This window comes from Pantherophis guttatus, chromosome 4 (genome assembly GCF_059756535.1).
Source record: "Pantherophis guttatus breed Tessera chromosome 4, ASM5975653v1, whole genome shotgun sequence".
Classification (NCBI taxonomy): Eukaryota; Metazoa; Chordata; class Lepidosauria; order Squamata; family Colubridae; genus Pantherophis; species Pantherophis guttatus.
Window position 1 is genome coordinate 56,559,917 of NC_142066.1, and position 17,527 is coordinate 56,577,443.

Below are 17,527 nucleotides of genomic sequence, written 5' to 3' on the forward strand. Positions count from 1 at the left end.
ATCAATTCAAGAATGAATGGGTGCTGAATGAATGTGGATTGAATACAAATGTGAGTGACTAATATGGAAAAAATATACTGGGGTGGTTTGGTTACAGAGAGAAAAAATGAATTAGGTTTTTGTTGTAGAACAAGTATAGGCAAGGAAAGTGAATAGACTGAGAAGAATGGGAAGATCCTGATTGAAGGAAGCTGATAAAATCCTCAAAAAGAAAAAGGAAGAAATTAAAGAAAGGCAGTGTATCAAGCTATGGATGTATGTGGAAGCAGACAAGATAGTTTGCCAGGATTAGAAGATAGGGAGAGATAGTTTGTTGTTATAAATTAGGTTTAGCTTCATTTTTTTTCTTATCGCATACCTTTATTTTCTTAGGCTTACTATTTACACTTTACTGCACTCTTCATGTCACTTATCCCAAAAGGGAAGTACCATCACATGGTACGTACATATGTAAAGATCATTGGATACCAACAAAAAGAAAGAGAAGGAAGAAAAAGGGGTCTAATGTCATTACCTTCTTTCCCAGAAGCAGTGATTTTATGGTAAAAGCATTAGTCAAAATTTGCCACAAGTCTTCATAATGCAGAGAGGTTTGCTCTATCGGAACACATGCCGTGATGGATATGTATATTTAGTTTGTAAAAACTGAGCAAATGTTTAGAATGCATACTGAAACTATTTAACAAGCTTTCTTTGATCACTGCATTTTCTTGGAGGCATATTTAACATTGCATCTCTTGAATGGTATCAGCTGCTAGAGGAATGGTCCACTTATTTTATACAACAACAACATAATGACCTCCTCTTCCTCTTCCCACCCTTCCCTAATGCCAGGAACAGTGGAGAAAAGAGAAGAGGACGGTGGCCAGAAGCAAGGTGGATGAATTCAGTGATGAGCGTGCCATTAGAAGACTTGAAAGAACAGGTTATGGGCAGCTCCTAACGGTGAATATCTACGTAGTCACTAGGAGTCAAAAATCATTTAATGGCATCTAATCAGTTGTTGAGAGAAAGTGACTAACCCAGTGCCTAAGGTAGATTTAGTATTAAGGTCTTTATTAGTCCAGGATCTTAACTTTGGTTAGACCAAACTGGCTGTCATAATGGCAACTTAGCGAATAGAAAGGAAAGTTGCTATTTCTATGAAACAAACCATTCTGTTTCTGTACTTAAGAATTAAAAGTAATTCATGTGTGTGAATGTTTTCAGGTCAGTGTTAACTTCAGGCAACCATCTGGAGTAGTCCCTGCAGTTTCTTGGCAAAATTTCAGAAGTAGTTTGCCACTGTTTCCTTCCTAGGGCTGAGGGAAAATGACCGGCTCAAAGTCATCCACTTGGCTTTGTTCCTAAAGACTAGAACTTGTAGTCTTCCAATTTCTAGCCTGGTGCCTTAATCATTACCCAGTCTGGCTCTCTTCTTCATATGCATATGCACCTAGACAAATTCTTTGTGTGTCCAATCACACTTGGCCAATAGAAAATTCTATTCTATTCTATTCTATTCTATTCTATTCTATTCTATTCTATTCTATTCTATTCTATTCTATTCTATTCTCTCTTCTTCATAATAGGACTTTATAGAAAAAAACCAAGATGGTGCCTATTCTTTCTCTTTACTGCTGAAATATAATTGCAGCAAAATAACTGACTTTAAAATGGATGGAATTTCTAGAAATATTTCTTGCAAATTCAGTATAGATTCACATTGTCTCACATTGTCTCCACGTTAGATTCCTTCTGTTCTTTCTGCACTTATTAAGTCCCCATTCTGCTTTGGAAAAGGGAGAAAAGCAGGATGTACAGAGCCAGTGAGAACAAAATACTGCTAAAAAATGCATTAATGTTCCTCTTAACAAAGCCACAATTCTACAGAGGTCTTGACAGGTTGCATTTTTCCTGCATTTCTTTCTAGTGCTTCATTTCCCTTTGGGTACCTGTCATTTCTTATCAATGGCAGTTGATATGGCAGACAATGGAATGCCCAGCTTTCACCGCTGTAGGCAACTGCTTGCTGCAGGTCAGACCAAGCTCTCTTTTCCCAAAAGGGTCCCATCTTGCTTTAACCATTTTGTGGCTCTCTTTCCACCAAGTCAAACTACTCCCTCTACACTCATTCACTCCATATCATATCAATATAGCAAAACATTTAGGGGAATAACAGAATTAACTCCAGAATTTTAAGCAGGGGTGAAATCCAGCAGGTTCTGACAGGAGAACCGGTAACAGAAATTTTGAGTAGTTCGGAGACCTGGCAAATACCACCTCTGGTTGGCCCCAGAGTGGGGTGGGAATGGAGATTTTGCAGTATCCTTCCCCTGGAGTGGGGAATGGGGATTTTGCAGTATCCTTCCCCTGGAGTGGGATGGGAATGGAGATTTTGCAGTATCTTTCCCCGGCCATGTCCACCAAGCCACACCCACAGAACTGGTAGTAAAAAAATTTGGATTTCACCACTGGTTTTAAGCATGCTTACCCTTGATTATAGTTTGATTTAGAGCAGGTCAAAGTCCTAGTATGCAGAATTATGCTGAAAGCAAGAACTAACCAAAACCACAACACTTAAGGGTTAGCTGTTTTGGTGCACAGGGCAAAACTATTGTGAACATATTATGAAACATTATGAAGTAGGTAATATAGCCCAATCAAACCCCAGTGGGAGGGCTCAGACTATGTAACATTAACATCCCAAAGATGCAGTAAGGGACATATAGCCAAGAGCAACATGCATCTCTCTGTAAATTCTGACAGAATCAGATCTGATAGAATCCCATTGCCTTTAGTGACTTAATGCGCTTGGTTTCTTTCATAGCTGTTCCTTGCAAAGGGCATTGATTTCACATAAGAAAGAGATCAAGTCCCTGCTAAGATTTAGCAACTTAACAGAGTTCACCATACTTCTCAACTTCTCTTATTGATGCTGCTGCTGCAATAGTCCTTCTTCTCCCACATAGCCCCTGGCTGTCTTCATGGCAACCTGCATCTTTCTGAGATTTTGTAGGAAATGGGCACCCAAATTCACTCTCTGACAGCTACTTTTCCAGACTTTAGTATGCTTTTGAATGTATAGTTTGTCAGGACAGCTAAGGACTGTGATGACCTTCTCGTGAACAGCCAGATACGGAGAAAGAGAAATTTTGCAAAGGACCCAGTCATGTTCTAATGGCCATCACCTTTAAGTGGCTTATTATTGATAAGATTTGGACTTTCCTACCCCCTCCCTTTGCTGCTGTACCTCCAGCTGTTCCCCCCTCCTGTTTTTTCTCCTTCCTCCTAAGCTCCCCAGTGATATGAGGATAAACAGGCAATGACAAGATTCAGGATTTGGGGTAGAAAAAGGGAGGAGGAACTGCCATGTGGCTCAGAGGACTTGACAAATGATTGCTGTAGGGTATATTTCTGAAAACGGTTGCATTAATGATGATATCAAAGAGATTTTTTTCTGTAAGTTTTTAAAGAATAGTTTTAAAATAATAGGTGCTTATTAGTCATGTACAACAAAATGTCTTATTCCAATAATCCAAAACTGTGTTCCAGGCAATCCTCTCTTATAATATCTGTTTTATTACATAAATATGGTCATTTTAAACCTATATAATATATGGGAGGACAAATTCTTAATGACTGAATGATATTGGAATATGTACCATTCAGTCTCAAGAGAGATATGAATACGACAAAGAAAGAAAAGCCAGAGTAGACTAACAAATGAAAATATTTACCCAACATCCTAACTCACACATTTTGGAGCTTATTTTACATAAATTTGATTTGTTTTCTAATTGGTTGCACAATAGACATTTGCTAAATATTTTTAGGAACATGAAAATCAAGTTTAGATCTTAGAAAATTAGATCTCAATTAATCTAATATGATCTACTCTGACTTGCACATTTATCCAGTTCACAGGCGCAGGTCTTTCTTATTATTAAGAACCATAATATGAAGACACCTTCATCCTGTAGTACTGATAAATAGATGAAAGGCAGGCAGGCAGGCAGGCAGACAGACAGATGAGAGAGAGGGAGGGGGAGAGAGAGTAGATGAATTAAAACATTGTGAGAGAATAGAGTAAAATGATTTGGTGATGATCTCTAACTCTGTGATTTCCAAGCCATTTTTTTCTTTCCATCAAAATTCAAGACAGTTGTTTTTTTCCATAAAAGTGAATATAAGGACCTTCAAATTGCCCACCAACATTTATCAATATAGGCACATACTGTAGTTCTGACTTCTCCATTCCCATTGTACCCAGATATATTGTATTTCTCCTTGTGCAATACAAAAATCATAGAATCAAAGTTGGGGAGGGTCATTCAAGCCATTTACTCCAAGCCAAATAAGGAATACAGATTAAGCATCCTCAATAGATGCTTGCCCTAGCCTCTGCTAAAATACAGGCTTAAAAGGAAGCTCTTGGTAATTGTCAACTATCTTTACTGAGTGGGAGCCTTTTTCCTAAGATTTTAATCAAAACCCAGCCTTCCATAATTTAAATCTTAATCTTGTGTTCTGCATTTTGAGATAATTTTTAAATTTGAATCTATCTATCACACTGATTGTTAACTGGTTGGATAGTGAAACATCTGCTAGCAAACAATCATGTTTGCAGAGTGCCAAGGACTGTTTGTCTGTCTGTCTGTCTGTCTATCTGTCTGTCTGTCTGTCTGTCTGTCTGTCTATTTATCAGTAGTATATGCAGAATTATGAAAGTCTGGATAGTTTTTCATCCTCTTTTTCAATGAAGTCAAAGTAACCACTTTTGTCTTGAGGGAACTGGTGAGCTATGCCAATTATGCCTGTTTCTCAACTTTAAAGACAAAAGGCCTACAAAGGAAGAGAACACAGCCCAGGAAGCAATCTAAAATGGTTTGATGTTGCTCCAATTGCCCCAGTTGGAAATCTATCAGGTTTGATATGTACCTGATTTGAAGGACACTGAAGACTTTGGATCTTTCTTTACTGCAGAGCTGAGGTGCTCTCCATTCACCCATGAGAATTATGCAGAAACCTATTCTGGCATAAAATTTGCTATTTCTATTGCAACCACTATCTTGCCTCAGCTACCTCTTTTTCCAGTAGTATTAGCGATGTGACTTCTCTCCAAGGTAATGAGTGATAAAACCAAATAGATTTTATATACTTAAAGTCTACTCTTCGAGGATATTGGAATAAGGGGAAAATTAATTTAAATCTCCAAGATCACATGAATTGTACTCTATATTTCCAAAAGAACTATCTGATGTCAGGCCAAACCTTTATGCATTATGTTTCCAAAAAAAATTCCAAGGAACATGTGAAATGATTAAGAATAGAAGAAAGCAAATATTGTTCCTGTCTTCAAAAAAGAGGGAAAGAAAGGAAGATTCAGCAAACTATGTTTAACTAACAATATTTTCTAAATACATAATTTTTATTAAAATTTCTAAACAAGAAGATAAAAACTAATACACTGAATTAACATAAGGAAAAAGAAATAAAAGAAAAAGCAAAAAGTGTAAGGAAACAAAAACAGAAGAAAAGAATATGAAGTATCTATTCTTCACAGTTTTAAGTACAAATATATTTTAAGCTCTCTAAAGTTACATCATGTTAATATTTCTGTAATCTATCCTATCTAATGATCAGAACTCTAAATCATCAGTTTATGAAATGTTTTCACTTTTATGCAAAAAGTCTATAAGAGGTTTCCAGTAAATGAAGAAGTCAATTTATTCATTTTAGCAAAATCTGTCAACTTCACCACCATTCCTCCATAGTGAGTAGTACTGAATCTTTCCATCTCCATGCATATAGTAATTTCTTTGTAGTAATCATATGTTAAAATAATCTTCCATAACTTTTTTCTGTTCATCCATGGTCTGACATTCATATTTGGAAAAAAAAAAAAAATTGTAGCAGATAGTAAAGAGGTTGATCTGCAAGGACTGATCAACCTAATCATATTATTTTTTTGATCAAATAACTTTTCTAATAGATCATGGGAAAGCTATAAATATGATATACCTTGATTTCAGCAATGACAAAATACCCCATAATATAGTGAATGGCAAGCTAGCAAAATGCAGGTTGGGTGACCTGACAGTTATAAGGATACATGGAACAATAGCATGGAGAAATGTAGATTCTCCTTTACTAGATGTGTTCAAGCAATGACTAAAATGCAATTGCTTTGTGTACTTAATTTCCAGTGCTGTACCGAACAGACAATTACCTAAATACCCTTATATGATTGTATGAGATTAAACAACATAATGTTTTTATATGGTTAGTGCATGTAAGAAAGGACTCTTGGGTTCAATATGCCATTCTGTAGATTGTTATACCGTTCCTTTACTCTCTATCTACCATCAAGGGGTCATAAACTGAGAGTTAATCTTGTTCATCTAATCTATAATAAGTTTAAAATATAAATATAAAGCTAGTCTTCTCCTTGAACTGACCTCATAAGACAGTAATTTGGAGAAAGAGATTTTTAAATGAGCTACTGCTGACATTGCAAATTTCCCTTGTTCAGAGGGATAGCAGCTTCTTGGAAGGCCTTCTTGTTGGTGTTCTGAGCAATCAGTAGATGGCAAATTTTTTGCAAGATCTTAGTTCCTCTGCAAGTGAATGAAGAAGCACTGTATGCTAAACCAACATATTTTTCCTAGCTTCTGTTTTCTTTGCAATCAAGCAGATTTTCACTACTATCCAGGCCTTTTCTACCATCTGCCCTTCAAATGTGTTGGAACCACAAGTACCTGCAAATTGGAATAGTAATAATCTCAGTACATCACCGGTTTGGGGAATATTATCTTTAAAAAATGACTAGTCTGTGCTTGGCCTAAATTTTCTACTCTTCTGTATAAGAGGCTATTCTTAAGTATCTTCTTGATGTTTCTTTCCAGGCCAGCCAATCCTGCAACTTGACTGTTAACAAGTTGCACAGATCTAGAGTAGCCTCTCACTGTTCCCCTATCCAACAACAACCATTGTCTTATTAAATCTGGCTAATTATCAGTCAGTATCAGACCACCTTTAGTCTTCTGGCTGCTATGCCAGTTAAGCTTGCATCACTTCTAGATGGTCGATTTTTCAAGAATACCATGCAAAGCAGTTCTCACTTATAGAAATAGTTTCAGCAGAGCTTTAAAAAAAAACATGTAGCAGGATGGAATATTTTAAGCAGTTAAAATACTACCTCTTCCAATATTCTTTCTAACTTTCAGAGCATTTCTTTGCATACTGTATTGCTTATTTTCTGTTCTTTTGTTGTAAACAATAGACTTATGCCTCTCTCATCCTTTCTTCTTAACCCCCTTATCCTTTCCAATGCCCTTGTCTATCATTTATTTCTCTCTAACTGTATTAGCTTTTCTCCATTCCCACCCTACTCCGGGGGAAGGATGCTGCAAAATCCCCATTTCTTCCCGTTAAACTGGGACTTGAGAGTCAGAGAATAAATGAGGGTGGGGCCAGTCAGAATTTTTACTACCAATTCTCCAAACTACTCAAAATTTCTGCTACCGGTTCTCCAGAACTGGTCAGAATCTGCTGAAACCCACCTCTGAAGTGCTAACTCCCAATTGTATCTGGAGGCCCTGGGTGGAAAAAATATATGCATCTTTGTAATTTCATCTGCTATTACAAACTTGAATTTTCCAGATATTCTTGACTAAAATTCTTTGTTACCTGGAGATGCTAGGAATTGTAGTCCAGCAATTGCTTGCCCTCTTCTCTGTTTTTATCTTTAGTTTAGTGCCATTATTTACAGCAGTGTTTCTCAACCATGACAGTTTCAAGATTTGTGATCTTCAGCTGGTTTACAGTGTACAGTAAACTGTTGAACTCCATGCAGATTATGAATCACTGGAACATTTCCTTGGGATGACTTGGGGAATGAGGTTTGTTCATACTTGGATACTTATATAGAGAACTTTAAACAGAACTTTTCTGTTCTGACAACTTTTAAAAAGTGAGGATTTGAACTCTCAGAATTCTCCAGCCACATCTAGCTGGACATCTCTGGAAATTGAAGTCTACACACACACACACACACACACACACACACACACGCACACACACACACACACACACACACACACACACACACACACACCAGCTACAGACAAAACAATCAAACAACAAAAAGAGTAATAAAATGTGCATAACAAATAACAAAGATATCATTAATATTAACATTAAACATAAAATGTCCATGCTTGTTATATACTGAAACATATTTCTCAGTCTACTTATCTTAAAGTTGCTAAGGTTGAGAAACACTGATTTAGATGAAGGAAGTGTTGAAAGGAATGTCAATTTGGGTTCAGTTCCAAGTGGGGAGAAAGACACTGGAAACATGGAGACTGCTTGGAAAGGTGGTTTAATGGTGGACAGGACCACATGGTTTGAGGTCCTGAGCAAAAAAGAGCACATGGGAGAGAGAGAGAGAGAGAGAGAGAGAGAGGGAGGGAGGGAGGGAGGGAGGGAGGGAGGGAGGGAGAGAGAGAGAGAGAGAGAGAGAATCTATTGGGCCCCATCTTAGAGATTCCAGTTCCTGTGTAAGGGCAGGTATCCTGATTGGTTGTCAGACTCCCATGGGCCATGCAGGGGCAACTTTGTAAGTTGTCTTGAGTCCCAGGCTTGGTTGAATCTTGCTGGGTGATGTAATATTCCCAGGTGCCATGCGGTGAGATGGGTAGAGGGCTAATCCTATTATGTCCTGAGGGTGGAGATCTTTTGTGTTGTAGATAAGCTGGTCCAGCCTTTCTGGGGTTATTAGCAAAGGTGGGGGATGCTTTCCAGAAAGTTTTTCCTTTTCTAATCCAGGGAGGTATAATATTCTGCCTTTTTAATATTTCCTAGAATATTTCATTCTTCTAGTAGAGGAGTGGATGCTAACTTCCGACAGAAGCAATATTCTGTCCTGGTCCAAAAGGCAGCAATAGACTAGGTTCCTATCATTATTTGTAGCACAACAGAAGTCCAAATCAAGACTTCTATACATGATTTTATTTTTAAAAATGGCTGCATATGCTATAAATAATGCTGCTTCCCCCAAAAGTCAAAGTTGTTTCAAATAATTTCTCTGCCCTAGGAGTGAAAGGATAGCATCTTCTAACACACCTGAAGTAACAGGCCATCTAAGGAGTTCTGTCCGTAGGAAAGATACAGATTGTCCTCCAGTTCTCTGCTATTATACTTTGCCTCATGATATCTGCCTTCTGAGACCTTTACCTAATGATAAAGCTAGTCCATTTGCAGTATGTTATTGGGCATGCATAACATTTCTGCATCTGCTTGTAGCAAAATGAGGTCTCTCCTATATTTGGGAATCAGCAGTGCATTCCCATGTTCCTACAATATTGTCTGGCTTACATACCACTTGGAAAGCTGAGTTGATTAGTTGCTAGTTCAATTCCTGCTTCAGAGAAAATAATTTTGGTATAGTCCCACTGGAGATATGGCGCAGGGCGTTTCTCATTGATGGATATTTCCATCTCATCTTGGGCTCTTGGAATATCCATCCTATAGCTACATTACCACCAAGGTCTCCTCCTTTTCTTCACAATTCTTCTGAATAGTTTTGCAGAGCTGTAATTTAGCTTTTGAATAACCCCTTGCTTCAAAAAGTAACGGAAGTCAGGGAAAAATAAGGAGGAATGCAGAGTAGAAGATAGTTTTTCCTTGCGCTTTCCTACTGGGTAGTTGGAAAGAGCAGTGGCTTGCAAATGGGAGGACAAAAAGATAATGATGGGGACACTTCTAGAGTGGTATAAATCTGCAAAAGAGGGAGTGTTTTATGACCTAACCATCCAAGAGGCCTTATGAGATTGGTGTATGGCATTACAATGGTGGGATAAATGTCCTCACCATTTGCATTTTTATTTCTGATTACTATTTTTTGAGTTTAGAAACACTGTCCTGCAAGGCAAAATTAGTGAGTGGTGTCAAAGTATGAAGGCTCTAGGAATGGAGTCTGATGAACCACTAACTTGCGATTGTGCTATAGCAAACTTAATAGAATTGGAATGTTAGTTCTTACTGCCTGACAGAACAGTTTTATCAGCTGGGTCAGTAACTGTTGGTAACCTTATCTATGGATTCAGTGAAAAGATACTGGCATATCATCAGGCATGGCTAATCTTTCTCAACCCAAACCCAGATAAACTTCCAAAGCAAAAATTGTTCAGTTAGTGTTCCGTGATTCGTGTACTTTTTGAGTTCAGGATCATTCATTATTATAGAATCTTCATGTTTCAAAAATCTAATTCTTTCTTCATTGAACATAAAGAGCCAAAAAAAAAGATGGCCTTAGCCTGACCCATTATAACAAGAAAAGAGGGATGTGTTGATCAATCCAATGATAAGCTCTGTTAAAGCTTTCATGAGACCCAAATCCTATTTTGAATATCCATGTTTGAAGAAAAAGATCTCCAAACTCTTTGTCTCCACCCCTTCTTCAGAGGACAGCCTCCTGTACTTTGATTTATTTTATTTTTTTACTTCAGCCTATTTAATATAATTTCCAGCTAACATGATCCCCAACTGCAATTTTCTGAACTAAAAAGTATGGTGCATAATGCATCCATCCTTTCTCTTTACCATAATTTGTGTCTCTTTTGAAGTCCTTAAAATCATTTGACAAATCCTGTTACTCTTGATTCCAAATTAAAACTAAAGGGCAAAGGTTAAATATCCATGGCAGGCCTACTGGCTTCAAAATAAAAAAAAAGTTCACATTTTCAGGCTCTACAAAGTGAAATATATCAATATAGCATTTAAAATGTCCTTCATTCGCTTTAAAATACATCCTGGTGGCACAGGGCAAATGCAATGATGACATAAAATAGGATTATATTGCTGCTGTTATCACAATAAATTCTAAAATGGACTTTGAACCATTTTTGAATCCATAAAGATATTTTTTTTTATATTTAGCTAGTTTCTTAACTATTTCATCTCCTTAGGCAAAAGTAAATCATGAATGAATGCATTAAGAAAATTCTATTAACTGCCTGGGACATTACCTGTTTCCAGAGGTTAACCAGACATCTGTCATAAAAATGAATGCCTCTTTTTCTGAGATCAAACACTTTCTAACAGAAAGTCTCAAAATCAACATAATTCTAAATCTATCCCCCTTTCTGTGGATCACAGAATACACTGTAACAAGGACTGGCTCTGTATTTCATCTCCCAATAATTTAAAAGAGATCAGGCCATAACATCAATTTCATGAACACAGAAAAATATAAATGTGCCGTAAAATCTTCTATTGTTAGATTGTTAACATTTCATGTTATGGATGTCCAAAGAAGGTAAGCAGAAAACTGTTAAGTCCTTGGTAAGTATTGCTTCTTTAAATGGATCTTCCATAGAATCTCAGATAGATATACAAGTTTGTTATTTTAGAACAAGAGTTCCTAAAAATTTTGCCATCACACCTCCCTTTAGTGTAATCTCAATGTACACACTTTCCCTAAAAAACCAAGCACCAAAATGAGCACAAATGAACAATGAAAACAATGCAGTGAAACTTTGGAAAATTTATCTTCATAACTCTCCTAGACGCTGTACCTCCCAAAGGAAGGTACATCTTCCTTCTTTGGAGGAAGAACCAATGTGTCAGCCTCCGCTCTTTCAATGCTTACTTGCTCGGCTGCCATGGAGTGTGGGAGAGGGAGCTAGGGGGATTCTTTGGGGGGGGGAAGCGAGCTGGAGGAAAACGAAAGTGAATTTTTACTGCACCATTTTCTCTGAAGCTGATAATGTTTCAAGGCCAACGGTCGTGGCATAGCAAGATGATGACACTGCCAGACGTGTGCTCCCACATGACCCCTGGAGGACCTGTGGCTTGGATGATTTATGCTGGACAGTTGGGGGGGGATGCTTTCTATATGTGATTTTCGCGCCTTTGCTTCAGACCTTGCTTTTCTTTGGTTGCATTCAGTTTATACTCAGTAAAAGTACCTTTCTCTATGAAAATGGAGTCGGGGTTTTTCTTTCTTGAGTATTGAAAGGAGGCACACCTGACATTAAGCAAGGTCTGAAGCAAAGGTGCGAAAATCACAGCCCAGACGTGGTGGAGAAGATGGCCCTAAGACTAAAAGTGTTGAGAAGGCCCATCGCATTCTGTCAGTTAGACGGATCGGTGGCAGGAGGGGGCCCAGCCAGTTTTGTGACCGAACCAATCGAGATGCAAATGGGGGATCACTTAGAGACTCTTAGTTTTATTGTGGCCCTGGGTATGGAGCAGCCCTCATACTTGGACTGCCTTGGCTCCGTAAATGGAACCCACGCATAAACTGGAGAACGGGAGTTTTGCGCATTCGCAAAACCAGGGAAAGAAAGGAAAGAACCCCATTTGGTGGACGGAGTGGAAAATGAGGGGGTGGCAACAGCAACAGACCACATTGAGGGGGAGGAAAAGATTCCAAAGGAGTATTGGGACCTCTGGGAGGTTTTCAGTGAGAAGGCCTGCCTTTTCCCCCCCACCAGCCAGCGGACTGTACCATTGAAATACTTCCTGGAGTAAAACTCTCTAAGCCAAAAATCTACACCATGACCCCCGGGAGCTGGGGGAACTACGAAACTTTATTGACAAAAATCTAGAATGGGGTTTTATCCAACTGGCCAGGCTGAGGGTGGCAGCACTGGTACTTTTCTGGGGGAAGAAGGATGGATCCTTTTGCTTAGTGGTTGACTATAAAAACCTGAACGCCATTTGTGTAGAAAATGTCTACCCCTTGCCACTCATGAAGGACATGCTAGCCCACCTAGGCAAAGGGAAAATTTTCACCAAACAGGATTTACGGGAGGCCTACTACAGAGTCCGAATTAAGGAAGGGGATGAATGGAAAACTGCTTTTAACTGCCCGCTGGGATGTTTCCAGTTTTGGGTGCTCCCTTTCGGACTGCCAGGAGCCCCTGCTGTGTTCATGCAATTAATCAACGGAGTACTGCATGAACATCTCTACAAGGGGGTGCTGGTCTACTTGGATGACATTCTTATCTACACCAAAAACATGGACGACCATGTAAAGTTGGTGAGGATCGTCCTGAAAAAACTCAGGGCTGCTGAACTTTATGCCAAACTATCAAAGTGTGAATTCCACCAAAACAAAATTGACTACCTGGGGTACCGCATCTCATCTGAAGGAATTGAGATGGATCCGAAAAAGTGTTGGAATGTCCGGGCAGTGTTGGAATGGGCCACACCACGCACCCACAAACAACAACAGAGCTTCCTGGGATTTGCTAACTTCTATAGACAGTTCATCCCCTCATTCACCAAAATCACATTGCCAATTACAAATCTTCTGAAGACAAAAGGAGAAATAAAACCAAAGCCCTCCTGGCCCCTCGAATGGACTATGGGCTGTCAAGCAGCATTTGAAAAACTAAAATGGTTATTTGCTGCTGAACCAGTCCTAAAACATCCTGAGATGGAAGCCCCTTTTGTTGTACAGGCTGACACCAGCGATGTAGCTGTAGGGGCAGTAGTACTGCAAACGAATGCAGAAGGAAAACTGCAGCCCTGTGCCTATACCTCTCGTAAGCTGATGGAGACCAAGAGGAGATGGGCCATATGGGAGAAGGAAGCTTTTGCAGTTCATTGGGCACTATTAATGTGGAGACAGTTCCTTGAGGGGGCTAAGCACCCATTTGAGGTGTGGACTGACCACAAAAACTTGGAAGCTTTAAAAATGCCTTGTAAACTCTCCCCAAAGCAAGTCCGCTGGGCTCATCACTTCAAACAATTTAATTTCTCCCTGCGTTACCTTCCTGGAGGGAAGAACTTCATGGCAGATGCCCTTTCTAGACTGCCGCAATACAATAGTGTTAGAGAGGAGGTGATTCAGCCAATTATCTCCTCAGTGCATCTGGCTGCACCAGTAATTACTAGAGCTGAGGCGAAAGCAGATCCAACTCTGTCAGATGACTTGACTAAGCAACTACAAAAAGCTTTAGAAACCGACGAGTGGTTTCTGGCCCATTCGAATGAGTGTACGCTTCAGGATGGACTTGCTTGGGTGGGAGCCAAGTTATATGTTCCCGCCAATTTGAGAGCAACAGTTCTACAGCACGCTCATGATGCCAAAGTTGCTCGGCATTTCGGATTTGTGAAAATGCTACATCTAGTCAAACGGCAATTCTGGTGGCCTGCACTCAAGAAAGACATAGAGGCATATGTGGCCAGCTGTCCCATGTGTGCTTCAGCCAAGAGACCTCCTGGGAAGCCACCTGGACTACTTCAGAGTGTTGCCAGATCGGATGCCCCATGGAAGGAGATCTCCATGGATTTTATTGTAGAATTGCCCGAAAGTGGGGGGGAACACAGTTATTTGGGTAGTTACTGATTTGTTTTCCAAACAAGTGCACTTCATTCCGTGTTCCAAGATCCCTTCCACAAAAACACTTGCGAAAATGTTTGTCCACCATGTGTACAGGTTACATGGTGCTCCAAAATGTATAATCTCAGACAGGGGAGTTCAATTTACCTCCCATTTTTGGAGAGAGTTCCTAGGATTGATAGGCACCACCCAAGGTTTAAGCTCCGCCCACCACCCCCAGACAAATGGGGCTTGTGAAAGAACCAATTCCGTATTGGAACAATATCTGAGATGTTACATAAATTATCAGCAAGATAACTGGGGAGATTTATTGCCATTTGCAGAGGTGGCCTATAATAACTCCATACATAGCAGCACAGGGTTTACCCCTTTCAAGGTGGTCTCCGGCCAAGATTTTGTGCCCATTCCAGAGTTGCCTCAAGAGAATCCACAAAACCCCTCCCTGGTTGATTGGATCGAACAGTTATGGGGCACTTGGTCAGTAACCCGTAAGGCACTCGATAAAGCGCATCGGGCTCATAAAGCCCAAGCCGATAAGAAAAGGGGTCAGGCATGGACTTATAAAGTTGTGATATCATTTACCTTTCCACCAAATACTTGCAAACTACCCAAAAGTCTAAAAAGCTTGGACCTAAGTATGTGGGCCCTTTTCCGGTAGTTCGGGTCATTAACCCAGTCATGGTACAATTGGAGTTACCAAAAAATTTAAGACAAATTCATCTGGTATTTCATGTCAACCAAAGAACTAAAACTGGAACATTTGTCCCCTTTGCATCCAGACTAAGAATCTCCTCCTGTCCCCATTTTGATTGAAGGAGAACAGCATTTTGAGGTCAAAGAGATCTTAGATTCCAGAAAGCATCATGGTAAGGTGCAGTATTTGGTGGCCTGGAAACATTTCCCATTATCTAAAGCTGAATGGGTTAATAAACGAGATGTTCAAGTGCCAAAGAAAGTACAATTGTTTTACACCAAATATCCTGATAAACCTTAATTTGTTTTATGTATTATATGTTTATCTTCTTTTTATCTCTTCCAGGAATAATGTCTCTTCTGCAGGGGGGCTGAATGTCAGCCTCCGCTCTTTCAATGCTTACTTGCTCGGCTGCTATGGAACGGGGGAGGGGGAGCTAGGGGGATTCTTGGGGGGGAAGCGAGCTGGAGGAAAACGAAAGTGAATCTTTACTGCACCGTTTTCTTTCAAGCTGATAATGTTTCAAGGTCAATGATCGTGGCATAGCAACGTGGGAGCACACTGCCAGATGTGTGCTCCCACATGACCCCTGGAGGACCTGTGGATTGGATAATTTACACTGGACAGTTGGGGGGGGATGCTTTCTATATGTGCTTTTTGCGCCTTTGCTTTTCTTTGGTTGCATTCAGTTCATATTCAGTAAAAGTACCTTTCTCTTTGAAAATGGAGTCGGGGTTTTTCTTTCTTGAGTATTGAAAGGAGGCACACCTGACACAATGTCTTCAGTAATCTGATTTCATTGTTGTGTTGTACCTTAAACAAATTAGTACACTCTGATTTGGTTACCTTCTGAACCATTCTGAATCACACAGACTATAACATTGCCTTGGTTGCCTTAGCCATTCCACTACACACGCATGTGGTAACCCTATGCCAAATGGGACAGGCAGATATTAGGAAGAGATAAAGGCTTGGTAACCTCCACATGCATCACTTTTTCTCCAAGTATTTATGAGTGCTAGTTCTTCATTAACTTCTATTTGCAGTTAGTGGACTCTAATCCAAGCAGAAAAATGTTATAATCCCAACAGAAAAGATGGGAAAGCTTGTTTAGTTTTGCCTATCTACATGGTGGAACAATGATAAAGAATAATGCCTTTATTTGAAATATTGGTTACTTCTTCCCACCAACTGAAAATTTAGTCATTTCTTCCCTTTGTATGATGCTTCTTAGTTAAACTGTAAGGGGCTGAAGTATGTGACTGAGATTGAACACATATTGGTTAGCATTATATTACTTCTTACAATACTCCCGGGGATCAGAGAGTTCCAGGTACCTAGCTGAAAAAGCATTGGTGATCTATAGAGTTGGATATTGTACATTAATGTTTCCCACTAGCATATGGTACTAAGGGCAAAATGCTTCTAAATGTGCCCCTTATAGCTGCTTGTCAATTTGTAAAGCTAATTTCTTCTTCTCTTTCTCCCTTTGACCTCCAGCGGCTTCAAATGTTAAATTGGCTGTTTTATTATTTATGTACACATCTTTTTGCGAGATTCAATGGATGGAGACAGTGGAGGAGGAGGAGTCCATAACAAATTACATCCCCAATTTTCTGTCATTTTCTCTTAAAAGCTATTAAAATGAAGTCATTCCCCAAAATTGGCTCATTGCAAAAGAAAATGGGCAGATTTTGTGTTTGATTTAGTATCTTCCTCACACCAAAGCATTGATTCTTAGAGAGTATTTGTGTGTTTAGAATAAAGAGACTCATGTAGTTCTGCTCCAGTTTTACTTGTGCTTACCAACATGTGCATAGGAACACACATGCACATGTAGAGCCAGTTTGTCCCAAAAGCTGGGAGCCAGAGCAATTAAAGGTTAAAATGAAGCAGAAACAAAAGGAAGATTTTCAAGCTTACATGATGGTCCCAGCTATTAAGTTACATACTAAATCTTGGCTGCTCCATTCTTCATAATAGCCCAGTGCTGTTCTTCTGCTCCTGGTTGACCATCTTCACTCTCATCCTATTCTCCTGAGTGTAGAGGAATTATTGAGTCTCTCATCTGCACCTCTATAACTGTCCGGTTTGGTTCTACAGCCCAACAAGACGGATACAGATTTCAGAGGATAATTAGAACTGCAGAAAAAACAATTGCTACCAACCTGCCTGCCATTGAGGACCTGTATACTGCACAAGTCAAAAAGAGGGCTGTAAATACATCATCATATATCTATTCTATCCCACCTTTTCTGGACCCAATCGTACCATACTTTCCAGCTGTTATAAAATTCTGATGTATATATATGATGGCAAATATGTATGTATAAAGGAATGACTTTATATTTATGGACAGTGTAATCACATTATACCATGGTGGCAGGATTGTATATTTTATTTGTGTATTGGTGTATAGAATATATTAATAATTTTTTTTTTAAAAAGAGGGCTGTAAAAATATTTACAGACCCCTCACATCCTGGACATAAACT